Genomic DNA, 12,542 nt, shown 5'->3' with positions numbered 1-12,542 from the left:
TAGCGTTATAAAGAGTGGTTGGTTCCCAGCTCAGGATGAGAACTCATTCATTTTAGGTTCTCCTTCCTCCCCTTCCCCTCTTTGTTCTTTCCCCTTTATGTTCTTCTTCTCTGGGGACTTATGCCTCCCTCAAGGCGCCAGCAGACTCATGGAGTAGGTATGGTTTGGGGGATGACCTGGCACCGAGGCAGTGTGTGTAGCTGGCCGATGGCAAATGAGCTGTGGCAGTAGCCCCAGAATCTGCTTCGGCCCGGCCCCTGGTGCTCCTGGGCAGTGGCTGTGCCTGCCGTGAAGAAGAGCCCTGGGAACGGCCTCCCTCCTGTAGGCCTAGCAGAGGCCTCTCTAAGACAAGGAGGCTGAAACACTGCCCTGGGCGCCTTTCTCATACTCTAGGGTTACGGGGATGTGGGAGAGGAACCAGCAAGAACACAGAGTCAACGTCCAACTCCTTCTAGTCTGGGAACTCGGGACAGGGGGCAGGGGGATATAGAAATAGGACTCTTACATGGCTTGCCACTGAGTGACAAGCATCATAAATTTACAGACACCAGAGAATTGGAGAAGACTGGGAGGTGGCTTTCCCAGCCATTCTGTCTTTCAGAGTAAATTGAAATGTTTTCTCAACATCAGTGCCTGCATCCTTAGTAATGGATAAACGTTTAGAGAGTTCCTCTGTGCACAAGAAAGAGAATATTTTTAAACAAAGCAAAAAAAAAAAAAGCACCTTTCCTTTGTAGAGCCCTCTGCTTTTCACTTAACTAGATAAACCTTTATTATTCTTATTGTAATTTGACCTAATCCCAAAGAAAGCCACCACCATATTATGCCAACCACCACAAAACCCAAGAAAGACCGTATGGCTCCAGGAGGGGTAAGTCAGCAGTGAAAGACGCCAGTTGAATTAAAGCAGGCCAGAGACCAGCGGTTTAAAGTGGGAGTTCTGCCAGGATAAAGTAGTCCCCTGCGGATGTGGGTATTGCCACAGAACTAAATCTGGCAGGTGTGGGTCAGTGCAGTGCTCCCCTGTGGGAGGAAGTGGATGTGACATTCATAGCCTAAGTGTATCTTAGAGAATGAGGAAAGCGGGAGGAGGTTTCTGGTTCTGCTTTCCTCGCATCTCATAGGATAGGCACCAGCTCCCATGGAGCCCACACCTGTCAGCTTGCCAATGCCTCATGGCACCTGTATCTCCAGACTGAAGTGTTGCTGGCATATATTAAAAATATCACCTTCAGGGAGTTCCCATTATGGCTCAGCTGTAACAAACCCAACTAGTATCCGTGAGGATGTGGGTTTGATCCCTAGCCTCGCTCAGTGGATTAAGGATCTGACATTGCCATGAGCTGTGGTAGGTCACAAACTCAGCTCAGACCCTTTGTTGCTGTGGCTTTGGTGTAGGCCGGCAGCTTTAGCTCTGATTCGACCCCTAGCCAGGGAACTTTCATGTGACATGGGCGTGGCCCTAAAAAGACAAAAAAAAAAAAAAAAAAAAAAAATCACCTGCAAATACATAGAGGAAGGCCAGGCAGCACCAAGGGGGAGTAGGGGGAGGCGGGGAGGGAAGCTAGTTATCTGTGTTCCAGGAGGCAGTCTGGGACCTTTTTCAGCTCTGGTGGACTGGGGGTGAAGAGTGACTTCCCACTCTGCTCTTTAAAAGAGGGGGATATGGAGCCAGGTGAGTAACATACACTGAGGTTAACTGATGTAATCCAGGGCTCTGTTCCACATCTAGATGTGCCAAAGCTTGTGCGTGTGCATGTGGGTCTTAGCCCTGTTTTGGAATTGCATGCATTTCAAGGGTTCTTATTCACCCAAGGCTTGCAGCTCTTTGCATGGGCCGAGTGAGATGGGTCCCAGGGAGGTGCTAGGGCTGCAATAGGAAAGGTGTTAGGAAGTCAGTGAACAGAGGAAAGCCAAAAATTGCATTGGTGCATGTCCAAAAAGTTTTCAAGTACAGTCGTTTAGGCAGAACTGGATCTCCTGGGGGGGCATGTGTTTGGAAACTGCAGCTATTCTGGTTGATCCAAGGCTTCTGGAAAATGCAGCTATTCTGGTTGATCCAAGGCTTCTGGAGTAGAGGTGCCTGCAGCCCTTGTACATTCCGTATAGATGATCCTTGCAGGGAGCAGCGTGTTCATCCAGACTGTGTGCCATGTGGAAATGAACCCTGAGCTTATTAAGCAGATGCTGAGGGAAAGCGGGGATCCTAGCAATGCTTGTTTAGTATTCTCATAGACAGATAACAAATGAGATCTAGAAAGTCAACCTGTTTAATGGGAACTATGAATTTTGTCAAGGGAGAGGTAGGTAGAACTTTATCGCAGCATCCATTGCAGAAGAAAATGGCCAGGAGTGCCGACTGAAAAGAGCCATCCCTCAAAGACCCGATTGGGCAAATCGATGGGCCAGTCACCTCATAAAGGATGCTTGCTGCTGAATTGATAGCCCTGGGCATCACTACTAGGCCCAGCCTGGCCCCCACCCTCAGTCTTGTCTTCTGAACCTGGCGACTGTCATAGGGGTTGTCTCTTCGGGAGCGTGTCCCTGTGCCCTGCTGCACTGAACTGCAGAAGAGCCCCTGGGCCTGGGACCCCAGCTGACAGCCTGGCCACACACTCCACGCTCCACTCAATGTTAGATCTCCAAATGCTGAGTCCCGCCCTGCTGACTGCCTGTGCTCTAGGTCTGATGCCTGCACGTTGATTCCAAGCCTGGCCGTGAATGGACTCTTCTCTCCTGCCTCTGCACAAATATCACCTCCAGTGCATTCTTTACTTATTCTCACTTGGTGGATTGAAGGGGTCCATTAAAGAGCTGTTTCCTGGGGTCTTTGCTTCCATACCAGCTACTTACTACCCTAGGTCTGGCATAGGTCCCAACATACAATTTTAGGGAGGCAGGTAGGCACATCTTTGAAAGTTAATTAAGAGGGAAATAAAGCACCTTGAAGCCCAGGAGTGTGATTGATGAAGTTTTCAGAGAACACCCAGCTATGTGAAGGGAGGCAAGTCTGCTCGAACGTGTACATCCCTTCCTTCCCCTGTAGAGACATGCTTGTGAATATTCTCAAGTCCAGCCCCACCTCCCACCCTGAGCACCACAAGCCACGCCACCAGCCACTGCAGGATTGGCTCTGGGTCTATGCGATCCCCTTGTGGCCTAAAGCCCCCTTCTCTCCTGCTGGTCCGTGGGCACACCCCAGAGGGGACTGTTCTAAAAATGACAAGGATCTGTCCACAGTTCAGCTTTCTTCTTTACCCTGCACTGAGTATACTCTGGGGGTGGGGAGGGGGTGTCATATACAAGAGGAATGTCGCTCATGGAAGAAGAGTAAAGTCAGGCTGTAAATCAAACCCTAGGCTGTCTCGGGAGCAAGCAAATATTAAGTTTTCCCCATAGAGTTGAGACTGCTAATTGCCTTTTGTTGACAGGACGGGCAGGCAGGATAGTGGGCCAGGCACTACATGCCCACTGGCCAACTTCTCATCCTGTCCCTGTCCAGGGTCTGCACTGACACCTGGACAGGGGCCAGGGCCACAGGCTGGGCATCCGCCCTTTCAGCTAATACCCATCTCTGAGAAGTCTGGGTTTCGGAGTTCCCATTGTGGCACAACGGAAACGAATCCGACTAGGAACCATGAGGCTGTGGGTTCGATCCCTGGCCTCGCTCAGTGGGTTGGGGATCCTGAGTTGCTATGAGCTGTGGTGTAGGTTGCAGATGCAGCTCGGATCTGGCGTTGCTGTGGCTGTGGTGTAGGCCAGCAGCTACAGCTCCAATTTGACCCCTAACCTGGGAACCTCCATATGCCACATTGGGGCCCTGAAAAGGGGAAAAAAAAAAAGAAGAAGAAGAAGAAGTCTGGATTTCTCCTGAGCTGCACTAGGTTTCCCTTAGGACCCAGGCCTCGCAGCTTCCCACATCCATGTCACCTCTGAAAAGGTGTCTGAAAACTGTCGCTGCTGGGGTTTCAGCACCTACCCTCCAACGCCAGCACTGCCCCTTGACTGCTTCGTGTGCTGGAGTAGGAAGGCCCGAACCAGCCTCCCAGCCTTGGGCCTCTGTCTTCAGGAACAAAGACTCTCTCAGCCCAGGTTTTATGTCAAGTCCAATTCATTAAATGCATCTTCATTTTTTTTTTAATCCCCAAGACCACTTTTGTTTAGCAGAGATGGTCAAACCATCAGACTAAGAGGTTGTCATGACTCCAGAAAGACTGCATCAGGCCCCAGCCATTTAGCACTGGGCTAGCCTCGTTCACGACACAGACCAAGTGCAGTCATCATGCCAGCCGTGGAATACTGAGCTCAGGGGGGTTGCTTTTTAGGGTAAGAACCGGGCTGGAATCCTGCAGGAAGAGAAAGCACTTGGAAAGGTGAAGCTAATTTGGAAGGAAATTTCCAATGAGTCTAAGAATCTCAGACTTTCAGAGTTGACAGAACCTTGGAAACCTCTCATTAAGCCTATCCTCTTTATTATTTTTACTGTGGTAACATACACAGGAAATAAAATTTACCACATACCTCCCTAAGGTGGCATCAAATGCTTTGACGGAGTTGTGCAACCGTCAGCATTATTCATTTCCAGAATGGTTTTATTATCCCAAACTGAACCTGAATCCCATAAACGATAACTCCCCTTTACTCTCCATCCCTCCAACCCCTTGGAAAACTTTTAGAAGAGGCAACTGAGGCAGCGGAAGTTGTTACTTTCTATTCAAAAAGGAATAGGACCCCAAAGGCCGATTCTGGTGTTCCCTGGCCCCTGTTCCCCCGCCTCCACCCTCCTGCTCCCTTCTCGGAGCTCCCACCTCCATCTCAAGGTTGTTTTTACATTAAAACACAGATTCTGGCAGACAAGGAGACCTGTCTTCTAGTGCCAGCTTTTCCCTGTGAATCTGTTATTCAGTTTTCCAGCTCAGCAAAGAGGAATATCTTTCCTGCCCACCCCCGCTCTCCAAGACTGAAGTGTGATAAATAAAAGGCACACAAAGGCCACGTCACATGGAAAGAACACTGGACTAGAAGCCAGAAAACCTGGACTCTGTTCTTGGGACTGTCAGCTGGGAAGCCTGGGGCCCGTGTGTCTCTGAGCCTCGGGTTTCTCTGTGGAGGCCACACCGCTCTGAGGGCAGGCGGTTTATATGAGGGATGCAAACTCATTGAGCCCCAAGAAGACCTAAGGTGTGATTGCAGAAGACTCTACTCTCCCAAACTTCTGACTCTGTGAACAACAAGACCTCAAGGGAAGGAGTAGACCATTCTGTGCTTTGCCTCTGAAGCTTGCGTTGCCGAGGATGTGGCAGGAAGGGCCTGGGTACTCCCCCCAGCTGGAGTGTCCACATCTGGCTCCAGGAAGGGCTTGCGTGGCCAGAGCTGACCCCTCTTTCCTTCCCCAAATGTGCGGTTCTCCAGCCCCAGCCATCACACCTTCAAAGAGCTAGCCTGCTGCTCCCACCTCAGCTGCCCCGGCCACTTGTCCCAGATTCAGAGCTTCAAAATAACCTGGCCAGACAGCCCGAAGGAAACTTTTACACCCCTAGTCAGGTGTCTGACCTTCTGGCAATGCCAGTGTGTTTCCACCGGTGCCTGTTTCTGCATTTTATAAAAAGATTTTTTTTTTAAATGAAAAGAACTCTTTGGAGAAAAGAAAGTGAAGCATCGCATTCCTCTCATTTTATTTTTACAAAATATTTTCTTTGTCGTAGATCTGATGGGTTGAGCCTGGAGACCCACTCTTCTTGCCTAGCTTTGTTTGAACTCTCCATGCCGGTTGATTCGCATTCTGGCACTTGGCTGGCCCGAGCTGGCCTTTTCCTCTCCTGGGAGAATTAATTACAAGATTTTCCAGGAGTTCCCGTCATGGCTCAGTGGTTAACGAATCTGACTAGGAACCACAAGGTTGCAGGTTCAATCCCTGGCCTTGCACAGTGGGTTAAGGATCCGGCATTGCCGTGAGCTGTGGTGTAGGTTGCAGACTTGGCTCGGATCCCATGTTGCTGTGGCTGTGGCATAGGCTGGCAGCTGTAGCTCTGATTAGACCCCTAGCCTGGGAACCTCCATATGCTGCAGGTGGGGCCCTAAAAAGACAAAAAGACCAAAAAGAAGAAGATTTTTCCACTGCAGAGTCACTTTGGCTGTGCTTTCTGTTCCTTCCAAACATTTGGGGAAGATGGGGTTTTCTTACCCTCCTGGAAGACACAGGTTCAGAAGTGCCATGGTCATACAACCAACAGCAAGAGCCGGTCTTGATCGGGGTGCTCTGAGCGGCCAGACGCAGCATGTGGTCAGAGGAAGTCTGCTCCCCAAGTGAGGCTCAGGTATCTTCTTAAGGTCAGGTTCAGGCCTTCCCTGGTTGCACATCTGCTTCGGGGAGAATTTCTTCCTCAACAACTTTTTTAATCCCTTGATAGTTGGGGTAATTACTTGGCCTCACCCACACCCTTAACCAGTGACTCAGGCATCCAGCCACCACAGCCAAGGAAAAATGTCCAGTTTGAAGAGCCAGAAACATTTGAATTGGTTTCCCGGGCCAGCCCATTTCATTTATGTCATGCACTGAGATAATGAGGTGCCATTGACCCCGGAGCCATTGCTTGGAGAGCCAGCTATTAGAGGAGCAAAGGCCACCCTCTCCCGTCTCCACACCCACTGCTGTCAAGGTTCACCTACAGGCTACCTCGGCGTGATTTTCTAGTCAGTCCATTCAGTTTAACAGACGTCAGCCAACATAAGGTATTGCAGTGAGCACTAAGGAGCGGCAATAAATTAGGCAAGAGATGGTCCCTCCCTGTGCTGACCGTCACTGGAGGGAGGCAGTTTTAAATAAATGCCTATATTCCGTAGCAAATTTTGAAACTTGCTCTAATAGAAGCATGGAGCCATTTATTTATTCACTCAGTGGATATGGAAACACCCACTTGGGCACTGGGCTAATATTAGTGGCTACTGTTGATCAGCCTTTCCTATGTACCTGGCTCTGTACTTGAGTTCTTTCTTCCCAACAACTCATGACAAAGGAATTATTATCATTATTTTTCTACAGGTGAGAGAGCGCAAAGAGGTTAGGTACCTTCCCCGTGGTTGTGTATTCACGACCTGTCTTCCTGGATACCTGTGAGCATGGTCATTGACTTCACTTGATGGCAGAGGATGGGTTGGATGGACTGGGGGGATGTAAACAGCCTGGGAGAAGGGTGAAGGGTAAGGAAAGGGCAGGAGCAAAGGCCCTGGGGCATGAGAATGCCTGGTACATTTTGAGAAGGGAATATTGTCTGGGTGTTATTAGGTATGTGAGAAGAGTTTTAGGAGATAAAGTCCGGCAGGTGAATTGGAACCAGACTCTGAAGGCCCCCAGAGACTTGCTAGGAAGCCTGGACTTGATCCACTGGATAGTGAGGAACAGTAGAAGGTTGTTAGGCGGAGTCCAGATGATTCATGCTGGACTTTAGGAGGATACCTGGCACCTACCTGAGAACAGAGGGGATAGGCAGACCTGTTGGGGGGCTGTTGCAATAGACCTAGTGAAAAGTGGAAAATACCTGATGGGCAGGACAGGGAAAGCCATGAGCACCAGCGAAAGGCAGAGGAGGATCCATGAGGGAGGCAGGAATGAAAGGGGCTGAGTGCTGCTCCAGACGTCAGGGAAGGGACACTGGGCGTGGGAATTCCTGCAAATCAACCTTGTGCTCTCCCAAGTCCTCTGAGCAAAGTTAACCTGCTGTGTGTGGGTCCATAGACTGGGAGGTGGGTTCACTTAATAACAGCAGTTCGGGAGTAGGGTATGATCAAGGACAGATTGTTAAGGGATGAGACCGCAGAACATTTATCCATAAAGACTTTGAATATTCAGAGTCAGGGTCCTGGCTTCCAAGATGGAAATGTGGATTTTGGAAGGGAAGTTACATCACCATCCCTGGACCGTCCTGCCCATCAACCCAAGCCCCCTCCTGACAGACTTCTTGGGGGATGACAGCACCCTGAGACCACTGCATGCACAGCAGCAAACCCCCATTCAGTTCCTTTCCTCAGCTATTTTGTGTGACAGGTGACAGGTTTTTTTTCCTTATTCTGTTAAAGTCATATTTTAGCCTTTTTATTTTTGAGAACACCCTAAATGTTCTCTAGGGAAAATATCAAGGAGGAATAGGAAAAGGACTTGCTTTTTATTGTTGTTGTTTTGTTTTGTTAGGGCCACACCTGTGGCATATGGAGATTCCCAGGCTAGGGCTGGAATCAGAAGCTGCAGTTGCTGGCCTCCACCGCAGCCACAGCAACACCAGAGCTCACGGCAATGCCAGATCCTTAACCCACTGAGCGAGGCCAGGGATCAAACCCGTGTCCTCATGGATACTAGTCAGATTCGTTTCTGCTGAGCCACGACAGGAACTCCAGGAAACGAATTTGGATTAGAAATCCCCATGAAGCAATTAATGTGCTCAACACATGGACATTCCCAGCTCTACCCAACAATTCGTGCTTTATACATTCTCAGAAACACCTGGAACTTTTTATGAAAAGTGACCATCAACTATTTATAGAACAAATCCCAACAAAAATCAAGGAGTCAGTATTGTATAGGCCAAACTGCAACCACCGTGCAATTAAGTTAGAAAGCAGTAGCAAGAAGATAATTTTTTTAAATCTCATTTGTAGATTTTAAAACATGTCTACTGCAGTTGGGTCAAAGAAAAAAATCGTGGTTGAAGGAAAAACAGAACTAAATGATAATGGAAATACTTAGGCGATAAGGAGCTAGTTCAAAGAGAGATGCTGTTGCTGTTTGGGATTGTGTTGGATTTTTTTAAAAATTGTGGCTTGTTTTATACCCTCTTAGAGATGAGCGGAGGTAGGACTATTTTCTAAATTTTTAGAGAAATGTTTTCTAAAAACTGAGAAAATCATGTCTGCAAGATTGGAAACGTCAAGGTTTGGTTAAACCTCCAAACCAGAAATCCTACCTCAATTTGTTTGTTTTCCAATTTTATTGCCAAATCTCATCATCTGAAATACCTTTCCCACTCCCTCTGAACATAGAGTCACATGAAACAAGCACAAAGAGACTAGAAAGAAGAGGCAGAGTATAGAAATCATGTTTCATTCAAGGTAGCTCTGAGATGAGTTTAGGACATTTGCGTTGTTTTGTCTGACCAGCCTGGTTCCCTCAGCGCTCTCAATATATAGTTTTGAACTGTGTTTTGTGACAGGTGATGAAGGATTTAGCAAAAACAGGTGTTTTTCTTCTGGAGTCAGTTGACACCTGGTTTTCTAGATTAATGAGGATTTCACCCTCATTCTCAGGTCTCGGAGTCAGAATCTTGGACACTGACTGGCCATAAAAATAGACTCCAGATTTCCTCAAGCTCAGCTTGTTATTCATTGCTGGTTGATTTTCCCTGTAAGCCTTTCCTGTTGCTTCGCCACCCTCCCACTTTAAAGAAAACCCAAGCAAAAACGACTGGAATTGTCTCCAGTAGGAAGAAGCAGAGTTAGCCATGGGCTGCATTGTGGTGGTTCTCGGAGGAGGCACCTGCCGCCCTCTGCTGTTCAAATACAACCAGATTCCTGACAGCTCTTGTCCACAGGGTCTACACAGCCTCCTCCTCCTGGACGCAGGTCTCCCAGCCAGAGAACGTGCATTTTATAGAAACAAAGTCATCTTCCCTCCGCTGCCGCTTCCTTCCCATCCTCATGGGCCCCCAAAGTGTTTCTAAGGAAGGAAAACATTAGGCTTCAGGGAACGTACAGCTTGTGATTAACCCTTCAGGTCCCAGGTCCTTGCCCAAACCACTCATGATCATTAGACAAGATGGTCAGAAGGCCCAGGTTAGAGTCTGCTCACGAGTGACCTCAGTTACTGTGATTGAACAAATCCTGCCTGGCCTACTGTACTCAGGGTGCTAAGCAACACGACAGAGGGTACCTAAAACACAGGGACAGGTTACGCTCTTCAGCAGGTTCATAAGTCTGGTAGGGGAGTTTCCATTGTGGCTCCGTGGGTTAAGAACTCGACGTAGTCTCCATGAGGATGCAGGTTCAATCCCTGGCCTTGCTCATGGCGTTAAGGATCTGGCATTGTTGCAAGCTGCAGCTTAGATCTGGTGTGGCTCTGGCTATGATGCAGACCTGCAGCTACAGCGCCAATTCAACCCCTAGCCTGGGAACTTCCATATGCCGCAGGTGCAGCCCTAAAAAGAAAAAAACAAAACAAAAAGAAAATAAGAAACAAAAAAACAAGTCTGGTAGGGCAGTTATCGTGCAGGGAGGATGTTATGCTGGATGGCAGCACGTGTTCAGTGTCATGGGGACCAGCCTCTGGGAGAGCAGAGAGGAGGGACTATCACAATGGGCTAAACCTCAGACCCTGACTCAGACCCAATGAGATTCCAGAACAAGTCATGTTCCAGATTCATGGAAATCGGAAAACACTCCAAGTTCCTTACAAGGCATTTTCTCAATTCTCCCTCCCCCGGTTAGGACCCCACCGTTGACAATTGTTACGGATTTGACAAAATTCAGCAGAGCGCTTATGTGCCAGATATCGTGCTAGACTCTGAGGCAATGACAGTGAAGGAAATGTGGCCCTTGCCCGCATGGGCCTTGTAGTCCACAGGGGGCTGGAGACAAGTACAAAGATACCGTGTGAGAAGGGTGGCCCTCCTCCAGTCCACACGCTGATTTGTTTCAAAGGAAGAGGAGGAAACATGAGGGGGGGCATCGTCTATGGGCACGATCTGGAGTCAGGGTTAGGAAAACATTGGTAGGGAGTCTTCCCGGGCTCCTGGTCCTTCCTGGGGGAGGTTGAACAGGGGAACTGGGAAAGATGGGCTGGAGAGCAAGGCTGTGGAGCAAAGGTCAGCAGGCAGGGCTTTGACGTCGAGGATAAAGTCTCAAGAGCCTTTCCCAAGACTTGGCCTTCGCCCTGGACCTCGAGGCAGAAAGAGCTCTCAGAGCCAGTCCCCAGGCACCGCCTCTGTGATCTCACACGCGCTTCCCCATCACCTCTGACAAGGGGAGTTGGTAACAGCTGCTCAGCATTTCCTCCCAGGGCCTTGGAGGAGCCAGTGAAGGAGTTTGTGGGTAGTTTATGCCAATGCTGCGAGGCTGAACAAACCAGGGATGGTATTACGGTTGTCAGCAACACCTGGGCTGGCCAAACGGCATGAAGATGGGTGCCTCCCACAAGCTGCTTCCGGAGAGAGAACCTGCAAGGGAGCCACATCAGCAGCCTTTCCCTCCAATGTCCCCACTAAGGTCTGCACCCGAACTAGGAAGATCGTCTTTTTAAACAGTGCCTGTGTTTAATAATACACTTAACACATTTGGGGTCATGGTGAGAAAGAGGAGTAAGGCAAGAAATTCTCTAAGCAGCAGTTTGGGAATTTTTTTTTTTTTTTTTGTCTTTTGTCCTTTTAGGGCCTTAGGGCCGCACCCACAGCATACGGAGGTTCCCAGGCTAGGGGTCCAATTGGAGCTGTAGCCGCCAGCCTACACCACAGCCACAGCAATGCAGGATCCGAGCCACGTCTGTGACCTATGCCACAGCTCATGGCAACGCTGGATCCTTAACCCACTGAGCAAGGCCAGGGATCAAACCCGCAACCTCATGATTCCTAGTCAGATTCGTTTCCGCTGCACCACCACGGGAACTCCAGTTTGGGATATTTATAAAAGTACCGACAGGGCAGATTTATGGAACGCCTCCCCCCTTACATTTTGATAACATAGGAAACTCTCCATTTGTCTCTTCCCTTTGTCATCTGTCTCCTCTCAGCATCTCCTGGTGTGGACTCTGTCTTGCTCCCTTGTGGATTCCTATCCAGATGAGAATTGCAGGGCATTGAACAAAGCTGGCAGCATTCCCAAATCTTTTTGACTCTAGAGGCCTTCTGATCGAGTAGGGGGTAGGTCAAGGGGGAGGGTGGTGCTTCATGTTTGTTGAAGGCTGGTGAATGGCATGCAGTGTCCACCAGCCTGGATACTGCATGTCATTTAATTCTCTGTCTCCCACTAGACTGTTGGCCTAGTGAGGTAGTGAGCCCCCTGGCGGCCACCACCCCAACCAATTGTCAGCTCAGTAAAGCTTCATCAAATCAAGTCCTTCCATCAAGCAGCTTTCCAGGTGGGCCTTATTGCCCCCGATTTACAGATAAAACCAAGGTCTAAGCTGCTTAGGAATGTTCAAGGCAATGTCTGCCTTATAGTCTGGGTACTGGGTGCTCTCTGCTCGCTGAGTTAACAACCCCTCCTGCACCCACACCCCTGAGACCCTCCTCTCTCAGAGGCCATGGGTTTTATTGGTTTTAAGAATTTTCCAAACTTGGCATCCCATTGTGTTTGAAAACAGACTCTAGTCAAGTATTATTAGTACTATCCCTGGAAGTAATTACATTGTAGGTCTTTTGATCCCATTTCCAGATTCTGTGCTTGAATTAGTCCTAAATTCATGGGAGAACTGAAATGAAGACATAGGTCAAATATTCATTCAACCAACATGTATTACCTGAATATTACGTGGTAGACTGGGGTCTAGGGGCCTGAGGTGC

At 48.9% G+C, this 12,542-nt stretch overlaps 1 protein-coding gene across 13 annotated transcripts in view; it reads left to right on the top strand.

Moving 5' to 3' along the window:
* The window catches only part of KALRN (kalirin RhoGEF kinase), a 695,174-nt gene that overhangs the window by 654,595 nt on the left and 28,037 nt on the right, over window positions 1-12,542 (top strand). The gene's annotated exons all lie outside the window — the stretch shown is intronic.

This window comes from Sus scrofa, chromosome 13, assembly GCF_054392235.1.
Source record: "Sus scrofa isolate SSC_HxYL_T2T_F1_AM1 chromosome 13, Sscrofa_HxYL_maternal_Yorkshire_Landrace_v2.0, whole genome shotgun sequence".
NCBI lineage: Eukaryota > Metazoa > Chordata > Mammalia > Artiodactyla > Suidae > Sus > Sus scrofa.
The sequence above is the reverse complement of the archived record's forward strand: the minus strand, read 5'-3'. Positions and strand labels throughout refer to the sequence as shown.